At 41.2% G+C, this 21,350-nt stretch overlaps 1 protein-coding gene across 1 annotated transcript in view; it reads right to left on the minus strand.

Annotated features, from left to right (window-relative positions):
* Positions 1-21,350, minus strand: part of Itgbl1 (integrin subunit beta like 1) — a 222,380-nt gene that overhangs the window by 178,402 nt on the left and 22,628 nt on the right. The gene's annotated exons all lie outside the window — the stretch shown is intronic.

Below are 21,350 nucleotides of genomic sequence, written 5' to 3' on the forward strand. Positions count from 1 at the left end.
TATATTGCATGCATGCATGTACCCAGGTATCCAGGTGTGTGTTCACATGTGTGTGTGTGTGTGTGTGTGTGTGTGTGTGTGTGTGTGTAGGTCAGAGGTCAACATTGGGTGCCTTCCTCAATCACTCTTCAGCATAATTTCTGAGAAAGACTCTCTCACTGAGCCCAGAACTCCCTAATTTGGCTAGTCTTACTAGGTAGCACGTGTCAGGAATCCTCTTGTCTCTAACCCTCTTCAGCTCCTGAGATTTCAGGTGCTCACCATCATGCCCAGCTTTTATGTGAGTGTGAGAGATCTGAACTCAGGCCCACCTTATGTAGCAAGCACTTTATATATTAAGCTTTTCCCTAGAGCCAAACATCAGTATTTGAATATGATTATAAGACATAAAGCATCAGCTTTTAGTTTTTCAAGTGCCTGTACTTAATTTTTGAATACATTCATTTTAAAATGTTTTATTGACACATAATATTTGTACATCTTTATGGTATACAGAGTGAAAACTCAGTACATACATACAGTGTTTAATGATCCAATCAGTCTGTTCAAGAGAAATCGATCTTTTTATATTGTCTGAGTTGTGCTCAGTTCCCTAGTCAATCTTTTACATTACCTACTAATAGAAGCCAGTTTAAAAGTTAGAAAAGAAGATAATTTTTAATCTCTCAAGATATAATTCATTAAAATAAATGTTATTAATGAAATATTTTGGAGATTTTAAATATTGAAAACATCAAAGAATCAAAAACAGTATATTCATCTTTTCCCTAGAAGAAGATTTACGTAAAGGAATCACAGAAGAACGAAACAACAGATTTGATGACACAGAAACTTAAGACATTCGTATAGTACACAACACTGGGGATTTCATTTCAAAAACATATAACCAATATGTGACTATCTATAAAAATAACAAAACTTGCTAAATGTTTATGAGAGAAAAATAACCTCTAAATGTCAGTAGGAAAACATCAGCAAATATTTAAACACAAAATGTCCAGCCCCAGTGATTGAATCACTTATTTACACCATACAATCATAAACCTCGAAACACTCGCTAGAGAATAAGGTCCTTGACTTTAGGATTAAAGCAGAGAACAAAACAGACTGTCTCCCTTTCCTTGCTGAACATGTGGTAGGAAGAGTGGAAAATAATTATCTCCAACTGCCAAAGCATCAATGAGAAGCCAATATCTGTCTGAAGATGCCATGGGGTACAAAGAGTTGGTTCCATCTGTGTTATGTAGGGAGAATTTTCGGGGGTGCATGGAGAAGAAGTGCACTTTAAACATACCCCTTTCCTCTGCTGTGTCCTATCCGCCAACCATGGTTTCTTTATATCCGCTTCTGTGGCCCACCGCTGGACGAAGTTCCTCTCCACGTCTTTGCATTTCCTTCTGTCATATAGGAAGGCTGAACTCTTCTAATTACATCCTCAATCCCATCATCTCTGCCGAACAACCCACTCTAAAGTCCACAGAAATTGGAAGCATGCAAGTCTTTCATGTCGTGCTCGATAAACAGTTCAGAGCCAAGGGAGCCCTCAGGAGACATGAAATCTTACATGTCACACAAGTCAAAGAAATAAAAAAAAAAAAAAAATCAAACATAAGTCTTGAGAAAAAGAGGAATTTATGCTAAAGCAAATTTTTATTTCAGTTTAAAAGACTCATTCTTCTTGCGAGGTCAGGAACCACTCCTTCCTTCAAAGTATTCTGTACAGGCAAAGGCCAAGGGTAAATGTGGGGTATGAAGGTTGGCCAGGGGCACTTCCTGTCTAAACATACCCTATCTGCACATTTTTTTTAAAAAAAATACTCTCAGGTGCATGTTGGCACACACCTTTATTTTTTTTTTAAAGCATTTTTATTTATTTATTTGAGAGCGACAGACACAGAGAGAAAGACAGATAGAGGGAGAGAGAGAATGGGCGCGCCAGGGCTTCCAGCCTCTGCAAACGAACTCCAGACACGAGCGCCCCCTTGTGCATCTGGCTAACGTGGGACCTGGGGAACCGAGCCTCCAACCGGGGTCCTTAGGCTTCACAGGCAAGCGCTTAACCTCTAAGCCATCTCTCCATCCCTCTGCACATTTTTTAAGCTACTATTTGACCCTGCATATTTAACACATCTTCCAAGTTGTATGTGGTTTTGATTCACATCTATGACTTTATTATGAAAAGGCCCGGGATAAAATTCTAGTATGCATAAGGCTTGATCCTTTGTGTTACAAAAAAAATAAGTATATAAGACAGTGGCAGGGCTGGAGAGGTGGCCTTGCGGTTAAGACACTTGCCTGTGAAGCCTACGGACCCAGGTTCAGTTCCCCAGTCCCCATGTAAGTCAGATACACAAGGTGGCACATACGTCTGTAGTTTGTTTGCAGTGGTTAGAGGCTCTGGTGTGCCCATTCTCTCCCTCTATCTGCCTCTTTCTCTCTCTCCTTTCAAATATTAGATACATAAATAATAAATAAAATAAGACAGTTACTGTGAAAATATGCCTCCCATACACACAGGCCTCTAGAAATACATTAATAAATTATCTCATTGTAACTGGCACAATTTAGTTTGTCTCTAACAGTAACATAGGTATGACTTTTCCTTTCTATTCAATGCCATAGACACTACACGAAAGCAGAAAGCTATTCCTCTTGGAATTTTGTTCAAACCAAGGTACAAAGCTCAATGCATCAGAACTGCCTTGTTGCGTTCAGCAGTGCACGATATCACATTTCAGGACACGTAAAGTATTCTCCAACGCCCTTAGGTTAGCTCCACAAGGAGCGCACTGCGTTTCCCAGCATCGAAGTAGTGTTCACTTGGCAGGAAAGCTGTCTTTCAGAGGCAGCTGAGCCCATTTCTAATAGAGCTCTTTCTCCTGTCACAGTTGTGCTGTCCACCATGGCTGCCAGTGGAGAAGCCACAAGAGGGAACTGGGACGCTGTTGCCAGGTAGTCCAAGAAGCTCTCTGTCTGACCAGCCAAGGCCCAGCAAGCGCACTTCCTCTTCTCTGGTCCGTGGCATCATCTCTGAAGAGCTTGGATACTGCTTCCTGGGCAAAGCTCCCCGGGGTTCACTTAGTCCAGGACTGGTTGAAGTCATGCTGTCACTGATCCGTAACAGTGCTCAAGCACAGGGAAGGGAAGGTCAGCTCCTGAGCCCTCTTCAGAGCCACGTAGCTGGCCAGGTGGGAATCACCTCGGATTAGGTGTCAGCACTGTTTGATCACCAGCCTGTGGCTTGCACCAAATCCAGTGCCAGACGAGTAAACACTAAAGCATTTAATAAAGACTGGCGATGACAAAAGTTCTGTTGGTGAACTTGGCTTGCTTGTTTTTCATTGTTGTTTTTGTTCCCTCCATCCTCTCCACAGTCTATGCTGGGTACCCAGAGCCAACATATCACCTTTCACCTTTCTTTCAAATACTTCATCACATCCTCATTGAATAACTTATTTTTCCTGCTAAACTATGAGTTCTTCAAGAACGTGGATATTAAGTACAATGGAGGCACCTAACAAGTGGTAATGGAATTGATAAAAAATGGTATTTAACTGAACACTTCTGTAAAACACCTTCCTGTTCTTCATTGCCAGAGCCAAATGACTACCACGGAGACATACAACTACCCTTTTTAAGACAATTTTACTGAGTCCATCTCACCATAGAGAAACCCAATTCAAGTACATTTTCTGTGTGTGAATGCACTCACGGTTAATTTGGGCCTTTTGTGAAGGTCCCGGCTTTAAGTGTTTATAATAAATAAGTAGGCAAGCTTAAGAGTGGGTCACAGTCTAGTGCCCAGCATGGACGCCTCAAATGTCTTAGCATTAAACAATTCATGGAGAAATGACCTGCTGAATGTTCTCTTTTGCCCTTACCTTCTCTCACTAAGGTAGAATTATTCCTAATTGTAGAAAAAGACTGTATGATGCTATTTTGTTTTTTTTTTTTGTTTTTTTTCCTTCCCTTGGACATTGTGTGAAGATGTCATTTTCTCCAAATATAGCACACAATGTGTATTAGAGGAACTTTCCAGGTATGTTTTTCTCCTTCACACAGACAACACAGAGTCAGCTACCAAAGCAAGTTAAAGCCACAAGTCAGCCTCCCAGCTATCACTTGCCAGGTACGATTTTAGCTTCCTTCAAGTGTCTTCCTGACAGACAGATTCAGAAGGCCTCCAGACAGTGTGGACTCTTCATTCAGCACGGGAGAACTCATGATTTGTGTTGTTAATACCTCCCTCTAGTGTAATACCTATCAACAATATATTACATGTGAAGGATATGATTAGATTTATGTATCAAAAATAATGCATTGTCAACGTGCTGATTATAAACATTAGTAATGCAAATTAATGGAAAGATAACAGCATCTTTATGTTACTGATAAATACTTTGACATATTCAAAAATATAAAGCACATTTGTGTATTGCTCATTAATGGAATTCAACATGTGTGTAATGTTATACTGCTTTTTGCGTATATATGTGTGTGTGTGTGTGTGTGTGTGTGTGTGTGTGTAAGTGTATGAGCATACATACATGTTTATGTATGTGCATTTGGTGGCCAGTCACCAACTTCAAGTGCCTTCTTCTATCCCTCTCTCTGAATTTGAAACTCATTCACTCAGATAGACTAGCTGGTCAGCAAGCCCCAGGAATTCCATGTTTCTGCCTCCCAGCGCTGAGACCGAAGGAGACAGCAGCTGCACCTGGACTTCACGCGTGCACAGAGGAACTGAACTTGGGTCCTCTGGTTGAGCCATCTCTCTAGTCCATGTGGTGCAACCTTAACATCTCATTGAATCTTCAAAGCTGAGTTGTGTGATCCAGAGTGTCAGATTGTCACCTGTCACCCTCACTGGACTGTGACAACAAGAGAGGACATGACTCCTCTCCATCCATTTTGTGTTAAGAAATGTATGACAAACATGGAAGAGATACAGTTTTAATGTAAAGCATATTTCTTTTTTTTTTTTTAATAAAATGGGTCTATCCTAACCCTCATGCTTTTTTACAGGCCATCTGAAAATACACTTTTATAAAGCAAATAAAAATTAATAATTTTTCTGGCATTTAGCTTTCATGATCTGGTTTGTAATGTCCCTTACTTGTTTCAGGTTTTGTTTTTTTTTTTTTTTTTCAGAGAGAGAGAGAGAATTGGCACCTCAGCCACTGCAATCAAACTCTAGCTGCTTGTGCCACCTAGTGGGCATGTGTAACATTGCACTTGCATTACCTTTGTGCATCTGGCTTACATGGGATCTGGACAGAGAGCAAACATGAGTCCTTAGGCTTCACAGGCAAGCACCTTAACCACTAGTCCATCTCTCCAGCCCTCATTTTTTTAAATGTAATCCTTCCTTTATCAGAGAGCATTGGCCTAAGATGACCATCATTGTTACAGTAAAAATGTCAGGACTAATAGACGCACAGACTCGAGTCCTCCTCATCTGCCGGAGAACATTGACCCCAGCTTAGGACGAACCAGTCTTTATCTGTTGGTTGCTTCAGCATCCATAGAGTTTAAGTGAACAGGGCAATATCAGCTCCGTCATGTGTCACGTCCTCAGTTTGTGCAACTGAGGCTGAGAGAGATTTTTTTTTTTTTTAATTTTCCTTTCAGGGGTTAAAGCTTCCCCAAAGAAAACAATAATCTCATCTTTAGTCATGCTTTGTTTTTTGAGCAGTTTGGATTGTCTCCTCCTAGGGGCTTGTTGGAGGCCATTTTCAAGCTGCCATCAAGGTCATGTTCAAAGGCAGACTATCTGTTAAGATGAACACAGCGTGGTTCCATCCCACGGGTAAGGGACTGACTCATCTAGACCCAAGGTAAGAACGTGTTATGTTTTCATTTAGGATTTCATCATACTGCATCCCATCACCAAAGCTTGACCTTCAGCCCATAATCACCATTCCTTTGCAGGCTCATCAGTGGACACCCTGGTTTATCCCAGGCTGTCTGAAGTGACCTTGAGGGTGTTTGCCTCAGCCATGACCCTAACTTCAAACAGCCTTAGGAAAGCTGCTCGTGACCACTTACTTAGATAATATTTTTGATATTTAAATAAAAATGTGCAATCAGATTACATCAAGGATTCCAGATTTTTCTGCCTAAATTCTGGCTTCTACCTCCCCAAGTCTCTCAAAATAGAAAAAACTCATGGATTATAAAATTGACTGTCTTACTCTTTTTATTTTATTTTATTTTTGTAACCTGTGTGGCATCTGGCTGATGGAAAATAAAACTTGCTCCAAAATTTGTGCCTTTTGAACAAACCACTATCAGATTAATGCTGTTTTATTGGGTCCACATAAAATAGGTTTCAAGGAGCACTGCATTTGAATTAGAGGAAGGAAGTGGTTAGAGGGCACAACTATAATGGAAAAAGGAAAAAGACTAATTCATTTTGCTTCATTCACTCTTTTCTCCATAGTACAGAAAAGAAACATTCCAAATGATTGTTCTCTTCTATCTCAACAACTAATAGACCTTAACAAAGTGAATGAGAATTGAGGAAATCTATAGCATCTATACTGCACGATACCTGCATAAAGTGTGAACACTGTAGAAAAAAGGACTGTAATTTATTGATATTCTTGTTTTTCCTAATTGCTAGCCAAAGATACCCAAAATATTAAAAGTTATTAGAGAAACTTTAATTTAAAAATATATCAATTATCCTACCTGTGCCCAAGTAACCACAACAGCCATGTAGACAGAACTTTTTGAAAATTAATTTATAATCCAGAAGAATCATATGCATTTAGAATGAGAGATATAAATATATATATATTGGTTTTTTGAGGAAGGGTCTCACTGTAGCTCAGGCTGACCTGGAATTCACTGTGTAGTTTCAGGGTGGCCTTGAACTCACAGCAATCCTCCTACCTTTGCCTCCCAAGTGCTGGGATTAAAGGCCTGAGCCACCACACCCAGCTAGAATGAGATCTTGTTATTTAATGTGCAATGATAAAGATAAAGATAGAGATAGAGATAAAGATAGAAGACTGATTCAGGTTGAGCACTTGAAGAACTTGCTGAATGAGTCAATCAGTAAATAAAAGGACAGGTACTCAGATAATTAAAACTTACAGGAAGGAAGAGGTTGTAATTTAAGAAGGGACCTGCGGTTTCTGGAATGGCCGGACACAGACTCTTAATTTCTTGGCTCTGAGTCATGACCGCAAGAGTTCAACTTTTGGAAACTCTTTATGCCATCATGCCCTAGACTGTGTTTTTTAACAGCACAAAACTGTCATTGGAGATTATGAGTACGAAAATTAATAGCTACTAATAGGTTTGAGTGTTTTTGATACTCCCATAAGGGTTAAACATTCATAGTGCATTAGTTTAAAAAAAAAGAAAAAAAGCACTTACTCCTATGATGGCTAATTGATCTCAGTGCACGGTTTTCTGGGGGCCAGTGCACAGTCCTCTTTCGCTTGCCTCTGCCCAGGGCGCCCTCTCTGGGTGTCTTTGGGAGAGAGAGTAGCTGCGCAGTAGTCACAACATAACTGGCTTGCCTTTACCCTCTGCGCCATATTGTCTTTATCTTTATGATAAGACATTTCCAAATATTCATCATGATCCACTTCAGAAAGCTAGCTGGGGGCTGGAGAGATGGTTTAGTGGCTAAGTACTTGCCTATGAAGCCTAAGGGCCCCGGTTCGAGGCTCGATTCCCCAGGACCCAAGTTAGCCAGATGCACAAGGAAGTGCACACGTCTGGGGTTCGTTTGCAGTGGCTGGAGGCTCTGGAATACCCATTCTCTCTCTCTCTCTCCCTCTGCCTCTTTCTCTCTCTGTCTGTCACTCTCAAGTAAATAAAAATAAACAAACAAACAAAAATTTTTAAAAAAGAAGAAAGCTAGCTGGGAAACAAGTATCCTGCCAGCTCGTGTTTGTCCATTACCTGTCCAGATTTGGTCCATCGAGACAGACGCTGGGGAAGTCTGGACCTCAGGATAGCATAATGGCAACAAAACATACTGTGTAAGAAACTGTCTTCACTGAAGCACACAGCTTTTACATATTGGCCAACCAGCTATTACATGTGGTTGAGAGACCTTAAGAGCTATTGTAGGACATTTTAAAACACTGGAATCAGAACCTACTGTGTTTTGCCTCCTAAGTAATCTGTAGGAGTCATTTGTCCTCTAACAAGACTTCATGTATGGTCTATGAAAACAAATATATTTCAAATGAGGAAGTTAATACCAGATAGCTGAATGCTCAGTGGAAAAGCTCTCCCTTGATTTTGTACAGAAACAAAAATGACTAGAAAAGTGACGGGACATACCATGCCACTGGGAGCTAGGGAATAAACTGGCAAAGCAAGCCGGCATCAGAGTGGACAATGAGAACACTCACTGACCACAGCCAGCCACTCCGTGAGTGCCCCAGTCCAGGAAATCTCGCTTGGATGGGCCATCACACAAAGACCAGGAATGCTGCAAGATCTCCCTACCATCTGCTCATGTCACCTTTCCTTTTCTCAACAAGAGTTATCAGATTTAGATCCCTTGAGTTCTCCCTGAGACTAACGGAACCTTAGGTAGATCGGACAGACCTGAGACACCAAGCCAAGTAAAGAGCGGGGGAGAAGTAAACCACGAGGAAGCAACAGTAACCCTTCTACCACAAAGACACTCAACCACAGGGCAGGGATGGAGAGATGGCTTAGCTGTTAAGGCACTTGCCTTCAAAGCCAAGGACTCAAGACTGATTCTCCAGGATCCACATAAACATACGCCCAAGTTAAAACATGCATCTGGACTTTGTTTGCAGTGGCTAGAGGCCCTGGTATTCCTTTCTCTCTCTCTCTCCCTCCCTCTTCCTCTCACTTTTTCTCTCATAAATAAATAAATAACATAACACCATGGCAAATACCAATAACCAGACTGAGGAGGGCCTTCACTGGAATAGGGAGTCAAAGAGGGTATATAAGAGGATAACATGAGGGGAATCAAACCAACACATGATTTGTCCATACAGTAAGTTTTTAATTAATATAAAATAAGAAATTATGTATATAGGCTTTTAAGCATCATCTGGGAGTCTTGCAATGTATCTCCCACAAATAAGGGTAGGAGAATTACTATGCTGTTTTTTCTTGGACATGCACACCTAGGATGAAGTTTAGCTTACAAATTGCATGCAATAGGAAATTAACAACAATTCATAATAAAATAGAATTCTGTAATAATAATAATAGTAATAAAAGCCCTGTATTCATTGGGAAACAGAGCAAGAGACATATCATATGACTTAGTAACAATCACTAAAAATAGATTAATGTGATATTAAGAAATAGTTTTTCATTATTATCTTACTGTTGAAAGGAAGTGGTAAGAATACTGAGGTTAGATACATGGCTAGCAACTCCAGCAGAGTAATCACATTGGAGTTGAATCTCAGGACAGATTTGTGCTTGCCCTGAAAGAACTCAAGTTAGTTGCAGACTAGATATCCAAGTTTACTCCGATATGTCTGCTAGAGACAGTGCGTGGAGTGTTGAACATGCATATTATCTATTTGACAAAAGCTGTTCAAAGGTGCTAAAATGTATCTCTCTTTCTTTCTTTCTTTTATTCTCTTCCAGGGTGTGTGAGATGGTTAATGTGGATTGTCAACATGATGGGATTTAGAATCACTGGACAATCCTCTGGGAAAGTCTGGGAGGGCATCTTTCAGAGAAGATTAACTGAGGTGGAAAGAGCCATCTGAAATGTGGGTGGCACCACTCCTTCCGATGGTATCCCAGAGTGAATGAAAACGGGGGAAGCAAGCTGAGCACCCACATTCATCTCTCTCTGCTTCTCAACTACAGAGGCAACGTGACCAGCTGACTCAAAGTCCTGGAAGCTAGGGGAAGATGTCGGCTCTCTTTCTGTGTCATTCTTCCACATTATTCCCCAGAGACAGAAACTTACTTAACCTGTGGTTCTGTCTATTATCAGGTGGGCTGACTGATAGGACTCTCCATTGCTCTCCTCTCTCAGCTCCCCTTATACTACCTTTACCATGGTTTTTGTCTCATAAATAAGAAAAGAAGCTACTATGCCCTGCTTCATCTATGACCAATGTACATAAAAATAAGTGCAATTGAGTGGTTATTAACCAGCCTACCACTGGGAAAGGGGCTGTCTCTTTTTACAGTGAGTAGATTTGCTGAAATTTTCCCTACTTCTGAGAAATTCAGAAGGATTAATTAACAAATGATTTTTCAATTCTATGTACTTTGAAGGAGTAATAATCTCACCAGGATTTTGTGGTGGTGCGTTAATATTCAGACAGAACATTAAGTTCCTTGAGAAAGGGTTCACACAAAAATGAGAATATAGCACAATAAACTCCCTGAAAAGAGCAATGTGACATTTTTAATGTAGTGAAGCCTTAATTGCTTCCCTATAAGGGAAACTTTGATTTCCAAAATTGGTTGGCAGGAATTTCACATTAATCTCAGCACTATATGAAAAGGAGTCCAGTGGAACCTGTCCACAACTACTCAAGAAGAAAATGAAGACATGCTTCCTGCTACATTTTATTGAACGTTTTGTTAGCTATAGTAAGCTAGCCATCATCAAAATCTACCCATCTCTATGAGGCTTCATACAACGGATTTTTTCAATATACAAGCCTCTATCCCCTGAAGATCCCAAACCCACAGATGCTCAAGAAATCTTTATGAGATGCCATTGTATTCAAATATGACTAAGGAACATCCTCTTGCATGCTTTTAATAATCTCTAGATTATTTATAATGGTTAATTGCTTCATTGAAGTTTTAGTTAAGAAGTTGGTACACCATGTTTGTTGCATAAGGCATAATGACAAAGAAGAAGAACAAAAAAAATCTACCTGAGATGTCTGGATCTCCAGGTATGCAGCCCATGGATACGGAGGCCATGGGGAATGGGAAAGATAAAAGTGCCAGTTTTCGTAAACCGAGTTGGTGCTGTAAGGCAAAGGTTAGCCTCCAAAGGCAATAGTCTTGGAGGATGAGGGCAGTGTGAGTGGCAAAAACTAGTGGCAAAACCTGGAATTGCAAAGCTAGGAGAAAGGCATCTAAGAGCCAAAAGGCAAACTTCAGAAGTCCATCTACACTTGGGACTCAGGACTCGGCGTGAGGAGCAAAGAATGAGCATGGCTACCCTAACCTTGAGTTTGGTTTTGTTACAGTCTCCCAATTACTAAATAAAATCACATGTGGGAATACCATTCGTTTATAAAAGGACAACCATTATTGATTTCTCCTGGGCCACCTGATTACCAGTGACAAGAAGGAATTGCCAGAGAAAGCCTGCTCGTGTCCTGAGTGACACACGCTCAGAAGACAGGGAAAACGTGAGAAAGGTCTTGCCTGAGCCTCAAGAGGCAGCTCCAGGCTTCTCCTGTTTTTCTCATTTAATTCCAAAATGAGGATAATGAATGTTGTGGTGCAAATCAGTGGGGGGGGGGGGATTAACAAAAAGAAAGGAGTACACGCATGCTAGCAAGTGGTCTTTTCTTTGTGGGGGTGGGGCTGTACTGACTCTGACTTCCACAGTAAACACTATTGCAGCCGTCTGTGCTGATGGCATAAAACACTGTACAACAAGGGCTTCTCTGTCATTTCAGACCTCCAGACCTGAGGAAGATCTTGACAGAGTTCAGGAGAAAACTAGGAGCCCAAGCTGTAATCTTTAGGCACCACTCAGAAAGCTCTTGTAGCACAAGAAGAGGGCATAAGACAGATGCAGGTGTCTGGTGGTCTAACGCGGAGATGGCCGGGGAACATGACAGTTGTGATGTCGGACGCCCGCCCGTAGGCAGCTGCTAAAGAGGCAGAGAGGGAGGACCAGAGGCCAGTGAGGGAACAGCTCCCTCACCGTTTTCACGGCAGACAGTACAGAGCAAGCTGGGCTGGAAGATGAGGTTTGGAGGTGAAGATGAGACCCTGTCAACTGCTGTTCTCCTCGTTGGCTCCAATAAGTAGGTTGGTGATGTAGTTATCTATGCGTTGCTGGGACGAAACCCCTGACCAAAAGCAGCTGATGGGAGGAAAGTGTTTATTTTGGCCTACAGTCTCGAGGGGAAGCTTCATGATGGTGAAGGACAGCCTGACATGAGCAGAGGCTGGACGCCACCTCTGTCGCAGCAGGTGGAAAACAGCAGCTGGAGACTGAGCTAAATTCTATCAAGGGGGAACTTGTTACAATACCCCTAAACCCAGCTCCAGGAACACAGCCCCCTTCAGCAAGACTCCACCTGCTAAATTGCTGCTAACTGGAGACCAAGCATTGCGAACAAATGAGTTTACAGGTGACATCTGATTCAAACCACCACTGGTGGAAATTTAATAAGCTGACAGACAGCACACCACTGCATACCAGTATAATGTTGAATGAATTACTTCTGCCACCTGTATATTTTTTCTTAAAAATTATGTTTTATATTATTATTATTATTGTTGTTGTTGTTGTTGTTTGTTTGTTTGTTTGTTTTTCAAGTTAGGGTTTCACTTCAGCCCAGGCTGACCTGGAATTCACTATGTAGTCTCAGGGTGACCTTGAACTCATGGAGATCCTCCTACCTCTGCCTCCCGAGTGCTAGGATTAAAGGTATGTACCACCACACCTGGCTTGTTTTACATTTTCTTAACTAATTTATTTATTTCTTGTGAAGTCCATTTAATGTCTTCTAAACTAAAATGACTTGAATCCTAAATGAATCCCATTATATATCTGTATGTATAAGCTGACATAAATAGCATCCCTTTCCAAATGTCTTGGGTAAGCAAGGCAGTTTGTGAAGATATTTCACAGTTACTCTCAAGTAATCTGCAAATAATTATTATAAAACATCTCTCTAAGGAAAACTCTGCCCCATATTTCTACCTTATGACACTAAATTACATAAAAATATTCTAGCTGGGCTGGATATGTATCTGCTTGAAAAGTTAAAAACAGAAAACTTGTTCATGTCTGTAAAGGAAAAAAAAAAAATAGAAAACAATGACCAAGCTAGAAGCAAGAGACTACTCCACAGCCCATGTGGAAACTCTGACCAACCACTGGAATTTCGAAGGAAATGCAACTTGACAGTGGTGACAACTTTCATCAAAGGCTATACAAGGTCTCAGGAGAGAGCTCCTATATTGTATTCTATTTACTTTATTTTAAATTACAAAATACAAGAAGAGAGTACACATTGCAATTGTAACATGGTCAGTGTGCTGTATTGAAATCCACATACCAGGAGTCCCCCCATCATAAGGTTGGCTGGAAACCCTTAGCAACCGAAACCCTAGTCAGCCTCAGGTGCTACCACTGGAGAAATACTGATCAAAGCCTGGCATCCAACTTCCCCACCTCCTTGGAAACCGTCCAAGTATCAGCCCCTGCCGTAGTGATTGTATCGTCTTTACTGGACAGACTTTATGCCTGTCTAGATGGGGAAAAGCACCTTGGCTAAATACCCTAGGAAAAAAGAAATGGATGCTGTTTGTCTCAAGGACTCCTCAGCATCAGACCCAATTTCCCGGCAATCTCCAGAGATCACAATGTCCTCCTCAGTGAGATTGGTCTAGAGGACAGCCCCGTGGCCACTCAGGAAGGCAGGGACACAATGAGCCCCTAGTTGAGGAGGATGAGAGCCAGGTCACTTGGGGGCATTGAGCTCTTTCATGCACAGATGCCGGGTGGCCCACTTAAGCTCAGACACAGCACCTGGAATGAGAGTTTGCCCTTTCTTTCCAGCTTCACTTTTCGACCAGCTTGTGCCATTTCAGGGAGCTTTTCAGTGATTCGGTGTGCTCCTGAATTACATGTTCCAGCAACACCAGGCTAAAAAAAAATAAATCAACACTGTAACTGCACATTGTAGGGAGGAGGTAACAAGGAAAAATAAATAAATAAATAAATAAAAGATCTCCTCACTATGTCTCCAAAGTTGGCTCTGTCCCCTGATGCCTGTGTGACTAGGAGCAGGTTGCCAAAACTCTCTGGGGTCTCGGAGTTCGAGGCTCATAAGGCTATTTACGTGTAAGGCATCAATGAGAAGTTAGTTAATACTCCAGGACTCATGCAGTGCCTTGCAGACATGCAGTGGTCAGCTAACGACAATAATAATCACGGTGACTGCACTGCCAGTTCACTGACTTGGGTGATTAGCTATTCCCGGTACGCTGGCTATAATGCAATAAATATAACTGGCCCTTTAAAAAACTTGCTGTTCTTTATGTTTATTTTATTTTATAACTAACCTCCCCACCCCCCCCAATAAAAAGATTTTAAAAAGGATATAAAAGGAAAAAGAAAAGAAAAGCTCTCTGAGATCTTGTATAACTCCTAATGGGTGGTGTCTCCACCATCAACTTACATGCCCTCTGAACTTCCAGTGGCTGGCCTGAGTTTCCACATGGACTGTGCAGAAGTCTCTTGCATCCAGTCTGATCATTTTTTTTTTTTCTTTTAGAGATGTGAGCAAAAATTAACTACAAAGCCAGAAAGCCTCAAGTCTAGTTTCTCCCATTCTTTTAAGCCAAGTCTCCATCTCTTCTCTCTCACATGAGCGCTCCCGGTCAGGAAGGCCAGCTTCATACTTTTTCTCACTGTGGGTTTTTTGTTTTTCTTCTCACAGCTACCTACCCCGGCGGCCTGGTTTCTGGACCCCGTAGAGCCAGGATCATGGTGCTGACATACCAGCTGTACCCAGTTGGCTGCAGACTCCTGAGTCATAGGTCCTGCTTTCTTACTGTTTCCACGTGAGCATCTGCATTGTAATCGACACCTTTATCAAGCCTAGAGCAGGACACAGTCACAAAAGATACCGTGCGATGGTGGGGTAAATGTCTCCCAAAGGTCTGTGAGCTGAAACCTTGGACCCTAGAATGGTGTCACAGTGGGAGATGAGAGGTGTCTTAAAGGGAGGGGCCTGCTGGTGGGTGATTTTGAAGTCCGTCATGGAACTCCATGCTCTGCCTTCTATTCTCTATGGCCTCCTGCTCATGAGGTACGTATGTGGCTGCACAGAGCCACGTGGTCAAGTTACCTTATGCTGCCTCGGGTCTAAATACAATGGCGTCTACCAATCATGGACTGCAAGTCCAAAATAATGAGCATTAGAAACCATTCTCTTACATGTTGAGAACCTCAAGAAAAAAATTTTTTATAGTAATAGAATGCTAACTAACACGAGGGCCTCACCTCAGTGTCAAAAGCAAGAATGTTCAGTTGAGATTTCAGACTGAAAACAATGATCTTTACCATATATGCGTGTCTGTGGATATGATCCCGTGACCTGAGAGAACAGTGTCAAAGAAAGAAGCTGGGGAATGTATCAAGAAAAGGATGCAGGGCTGGAGAGATGGCTTGGCGGTTAAGCGCTTGCCTGTGAAGCCTAAGGACCCCGGTTCGAGGCTCGGTTCCCCAGGTCCCACGTTAGCCAGATGCACAAGGGGGCGCACGCGTCTGGAGTTCGTTTGCAGAGGCTGGAAGCCCTGGCGTGCCCATTCTCTCTCTCTCCCTCTATCTGTCTTTCTCTCTCTGTCTGTCACTCTCAAATAAATAAATAAATAAATAAATAAATAAAATTAAAAGAAAAAAGAAAAGGATGCAAGGTTTCTAGGGAACATCAGACGCTATGGACACTGATTATGATTATGTGGGGAAAATGAACAAACTGAAGAGGAAAGAGTTAAAGTAGCTATTTTCTTCTTCGTAGGAATAAAATAAATCATAAGCATTCATCACAAGCCACTTATCATTCACACCTAGTTACTACCCAGTACAGGCACAATTATGTGTATTGTTCAACATTAAAATTGGAGAAAGGGAATTTCTTAATATTGAAGAGATTATCAGGAATACCTAGGTCAAGCTACTCCTGTGACTAACAGGGAGTTTGAAACATGAGGTAATAAGTGATTTAATGATGGTGACAGAACTGTAGTGTAATAGATGGAACCCCTGTCTAGGAAGGCCAGCCTAGGGCACAGTCTCTGTGGACACTGGTCTACTTACAAACTCATCTACCTACGCAGCTAAATGGCTTTAACTATAGTATGTGTCATGGACTGAATGTGAAATGATCCCCGTAGGCTCATGTGTATGAACATGTAGCCCTCAGCTGATAGGCTATTGGAATGGTTGTGGAACCTTTAGGGGGAGAAAGTGGGTCACTGAGAATGGGTATGAGGATTTTATAGCACAGTCCCACTTCCTGTTTGATCTCTGCTTCCTGACTGTGAAGGAATGTGGCCTGTTGGTCTGTTGCTTCTGCCAACATGCCTTCCGTACCATGGACTATAAACCCTGGAACTGTAAGAAAAAATAAATTCTTTCCTTAAGCTCTGCCTTGTTAAGTATTGGTATCTACACTATATGTTGTTTTGAAAAAGAAATCGTTTTCAACACTGTCTTCAATGTATTGTTTCCTCAGGTGTAGGCAAAGGAGATATATCCATGAAAAATAAGAACTCTGCAGTAATAGAGACTGGAAAATACAGATGTGTAGTGGGGAAAGTAAGAATGTATCCATATAAATTAATTGTAGAAATTGAAGCCAGTAGGTAAATGAAAGATTACTAAGAATACAAATATAAGACAAACACAGCCCTGAGTTTGTCCAGCTTATTATATGATATATGTTGTAAATCATATGATATTCTCTTTTATCTCCAAATGAATTTCAACTAAAATTATTTTATTGCTCCTAATGCAAAGTAAGAAAGAAGATGTTAATAGTAGGATGTCTCATAATATAAAGGTTATCATGATAGGGCTGGACAAATAGCTTAGCGGTTAAGGTGTTTGCCTGAAAAGCCAAGAGACTTCAGTTTGATTTCCTCAGACCCATGTAAGCCAAATGCACAAGGTGGTGCATGCATCTGGAGTTAGTTTGCCGTGGCTGGAGGCCCTGGTATGCCCAGTCTCTCTCTCTCTCTCCTCCCTCTCTCTCTCTCTCTCTGTCTCTCTCTCTCTCTCTCTCTCTCTCTCTCTCTCTTGCTCTGTCAAATAAATAAATAGAATTTTTTAAAAGACATGTTTACAAAAAAAGTTATCATGATAAAGGCAAATTGTCAATTCACATAAATTCTATAAGTTTACTTACAGATATTAGAAAGCTTGCTCCAACCCAAGTCCCAGATCAACATCATGAAATCATATATACCTTCCTGGAACACCCTTCTGGAAGTTCCAGGGAAAGCTTTGCTGCTCTTCTTCCTCCTCCAGTACCAAAGCCCAGCTTGCTGTGAGGCATGTCTGACAAAGCAACCCTCTGCTACTTCCTCTTCCAGCATGGAAATAGTCTAAAAGATTGTTGCACACCATCAGTACCACATAGAAAAGCAGCTCCTAGCTGTGCGCTTAGCTCTGGGAGTTAGCCATGTCCCACGGTCCAACCTTTAGAGACAGAGATAAGGATAGGACATACTCACCTTAGGGTGAACTCTAAAATGGGAACAAAGGATGTTGTCTGGAAAGATGGATGGCGTGTGATTTGTGTGTGGGCTGGGAAACAAATGTGGGTGTTCATAGTGATGCTAAAGGTGACCATACCAACCATGTCTGTTCACAAATGTGTGAGAGGCACATAATAGTCATCTCTTCTAGCGTTTATATAGCTTGGAGACCCTTACATATCTTTTTTTTTTTCTAAGAAAATAGTTTAGACTATTTATTGAACTTAATCATGAGGACCAAAAATAGCATTTTCTATGCTGCCATTGGTCAATATATAGACCCAGAGCCTCCACTGAGGATTAGAATTCCTTGTTGATCCATTAGGGACAGAAGAAGCAGGTCATCATTATGTAATCACCATTCGTCTTCAGCTAGGATGCTCCTGCTCCCTCACAGTGTGGGTGATGGAGACAGTCACTGAGGATACTCAAAATGCACCAAAGAAGAAATCCAGGAGCTGCTGAGAGCCCAACACAAAAGTAGGTCATGATATGCAGAGACATTTATCTTACCCATAACTGTGGGCTAACTCCAAAATGCACGACCCGTATACCTCAACAAGGAGGGGACAATGAGGAGGGGGTAGGTCACAGATGAGCCAAATAATGGTACCAAACTGACTGTATTTGCTGAATACAAAACTAATTAATAAAAAAAAAAAAGTAGACTTAAAGCACACCCATAAAGGCTCAGGGAGGAAGAAAGAAAGTAACAGCCACAGAGTGGGAGGAAATATCCAGAGACGTTGTCCTACCCCTTCCCACAATGACTGCTGCTCTTACAACTCGTAACCCACAATTCCATGGTGAGTACCAGCAATCCTTTAGGGCTAGCAAGGAGAGATAAGAGGATCCTAACACTTGATGTATCCACACAGTGTTTCAACTTAATTAAGAAAACTTTATCACATGTCATATTTACATGTACTAGACCACCATCCTTGATGCTTTAATGATTACAAATGATCATTTTAATAGGTTAACACTAACTTAATGCCATTGTGTAATTTTTTTTTTTTTTTTTACCACTTTTGCATTTTCTTTCTTCAGAATGATCTTAGGTAAATGTTCAATACTGTGAGTGTGAGTGTGTGTGTGTGTCTGTGTGTGTGTGTCTGTGAAGAATGCTTAATAGTACTATAGAAAATTTTCATTTGAATATATATCTGTGTATGAATGTTTCTGTATGATATGAATTCATATTTCAGTCGTATGTCTTTGTTTTTTAAAAAAAAACTTGAATTTTTAAATTTTTACACAATTGACCAAGAAGTTATAAACAAGATATTGCAAATAAATTATCATCAAACTTCTATTCCTGTAGTTGATCTGAAGATTAAAAATTGAAAGAAACTTCATCTGAAACATGAGCTATTTTTTTAGATTTTGATGGAGACACGTTTTCTTTAGTTCTCAGTGTATTTGTTTCAAAAAGGGACTTTTAAATGGCTGCTGTTTGGGGTTCTCTCTTTGTATGTGCTATTATTTTATGACACCAAATGAACAGATACCATATCTTATGTCTTATCCCAATAAGTTCCGTGTAAACATGTCCCCTAAAAATGGCTTAATAGAGCGCTCTGTAGATAAAAGATATTGAAAGGACAAATTTTATGTATGCGCTCTTGCGGTAATACAAAGAAATACAATTTGTTTAAATGTCTATATAAATCTAGCCTGACAAATAGATCTGAGATTACAAATCAGCAACAGATGGCAACTCACTTCACACAAAGCCAAGGTTCCCATAACCTTGAAATTCTGAAAGATCTCCAAAGAAGAAAAATCAGACAGGCTCTCTGCCTGGATTGTCCTCAAGACAGATGAAGCTAATGGAGTTGTGTCAAAAGAAAGAAAATGAGATCAATGTTTACAGGCTCCAGTCCCCCAAGGGGAGAACATACAGCTATCAGACCTGTGGAAAAAATCTTCAGGAGAATGGGAGGATAAAATTGAAGAGTATCCTGGCAGGAAATGCAGGCAGACACCTCACTCAGGAGGAACTTATGCAGTGGATGGGCATCCTGGATGAGGTGGACCTCCATCACCAATAGATCATTAGATTAATCATTGTAAACCATGAGTGAGAATGCCAAGTGCCACCTGAGCCACAGACTCTCAAAACGTCACTTACAGCTGTGCTTGGTGGCACACGCCTTTAATCCCAGCACTTGGGAGGCAGAGGTAGGAGGATCGTTGTGAGTTCAAGGCCACCCTGAGACTACATAGTGAATTCAAGGTCAGTCTGGGCTACAAGTAAAACCCTACCTCAGCAACAAAAACAACAAAAGAAAAAGAAAGAAAGAAAAAGAAAATGAAAACCGGGAAATTACTGCAATACTGAGATTCAAAATCAGTATGTGGCATAAAGACAATTAAAGCTGTTCAATGGAAATAGCTTTATTTCCTGCAGAAAAGTAAGTAACACTATTGATATCCCTCTAGAGCTTCCTGAGTTTTACAAACTCTTCTATTAACTTTTCTGAAGTCTTTGAAAAGTCTTTGGAAGGTAGCTATTCTTTTTTGTAATTTTTAAAAATTTATTTATTTGACAGAAAGAGGCAGGGAAAGAGAGAGGGAATGAGAGCGCCAGGGCCTCCATCCTCTGCAGACAAACTCCAGACACATATGTAACCTTGTTCATCTGGCTTACATGGGTTCTGGGGAATCAAACATGGGTCCTTTGGCTTTGCAGGCAAGCACCTTAACTGCTAAGTCATCCATCTAGCCCACAGGCATATATTCTCACCACAATACCATCAACATGAAGGCTTAGGAAAGGGAATTTGTTTCATTATGCCAGAAGTCATTCTTTTCATGGTTGAAGTTGTCTAAGCTCTAGATATCAACTTCCAGTGAGTAACATTGGCCAAACCCTGAAGATGACTTGAAATCGGTTTGTAGATCTGTACTTCCAGCTCTTCTTTCACCCATTATTTACTTATAACATTTATGTGATAAACATTATAGAACATCTCAAATGTCCTTTTTAAATAATATTATTATTTTAATTTATTTATTACAGACATACAGAGGGAGGGACAGAGAGAGATTGAGAGAGAGAGAGAATGGGTGTGCCAGGGCGTCTAGCCACTGCAAACAAACTTCACGCACACACACACGCACACACACACACACACACACACACACACACACACATGCACACACCACCACCATCTTGTGTATTGGGCTTACATGGTACCTGGAGAATCAAACCTGGGTCCTTAGGCTGACTAGGCAAGCACCTCAGCTGCCAAACTATCTCTCCCTCCCTCTAATATGTTCTTAACAAAAGATTTACTTCAAGAACCTGTCTGAACAGGGGTATTCTTTTTTTTTTTAATTTTTTATTTATTTATTTGAGAGCAACAGACACACAGAGAGAAGGACAGATAGAGGGAGAGAGAGAGAATGGGCATGCCAGGGCTTCCAGCCACTGCAAACGAACTCCAGACGCGTGGGCCCCCTTGTGCATCTGGCTAACGTGGGACCTGGGGAACCGAGCCTCGAACCGGGGTCCTTAGGCTTCACAGGCAAGCGTCTAGCCACTAAGCCATCTCTCCAGCCCACGGGTATTCTTTATCAACATATTTATGACGAGGCATCCTGAGGGTTCTTCACTGGAACTCAGAAGAAGAGAGAGGAGTATTGTAGAAGAAACTCAACAAGAGTTAATGTTCCTATTCTGAAATTCAAAAGATGATTACGGGGGAGAAACTTAAAAGCCAGGATTTACCAAACGATAAAGAATTAGATAGAGCAGTGAGCACCTGTAATCCCAGCCCTCCTATTGTGAGATGGAAAATGGAGACAGGAGAAGGTCAGAAGCGCACGAGCCTAGCCTGGTGGTGAGGAGCAAGACGCCCTGCTCCAAGCCAGGATAGCCATGTGAAGCT

Source organism: Jaculus jaculus, chromosome 3, assembly GCF_020740685.1.
Source record: "Jaculus jaculus isolate mJacJac1 chromosome 3, mJacJac1.mat.Y.cur, whole genome shotgun sequence".
Lineage (NCBI taxonomy): Eukaryota > Metazoa > Chordata > Mammalia > Rodentia > Dipodidae > Jaculus > Jaculus jaculus.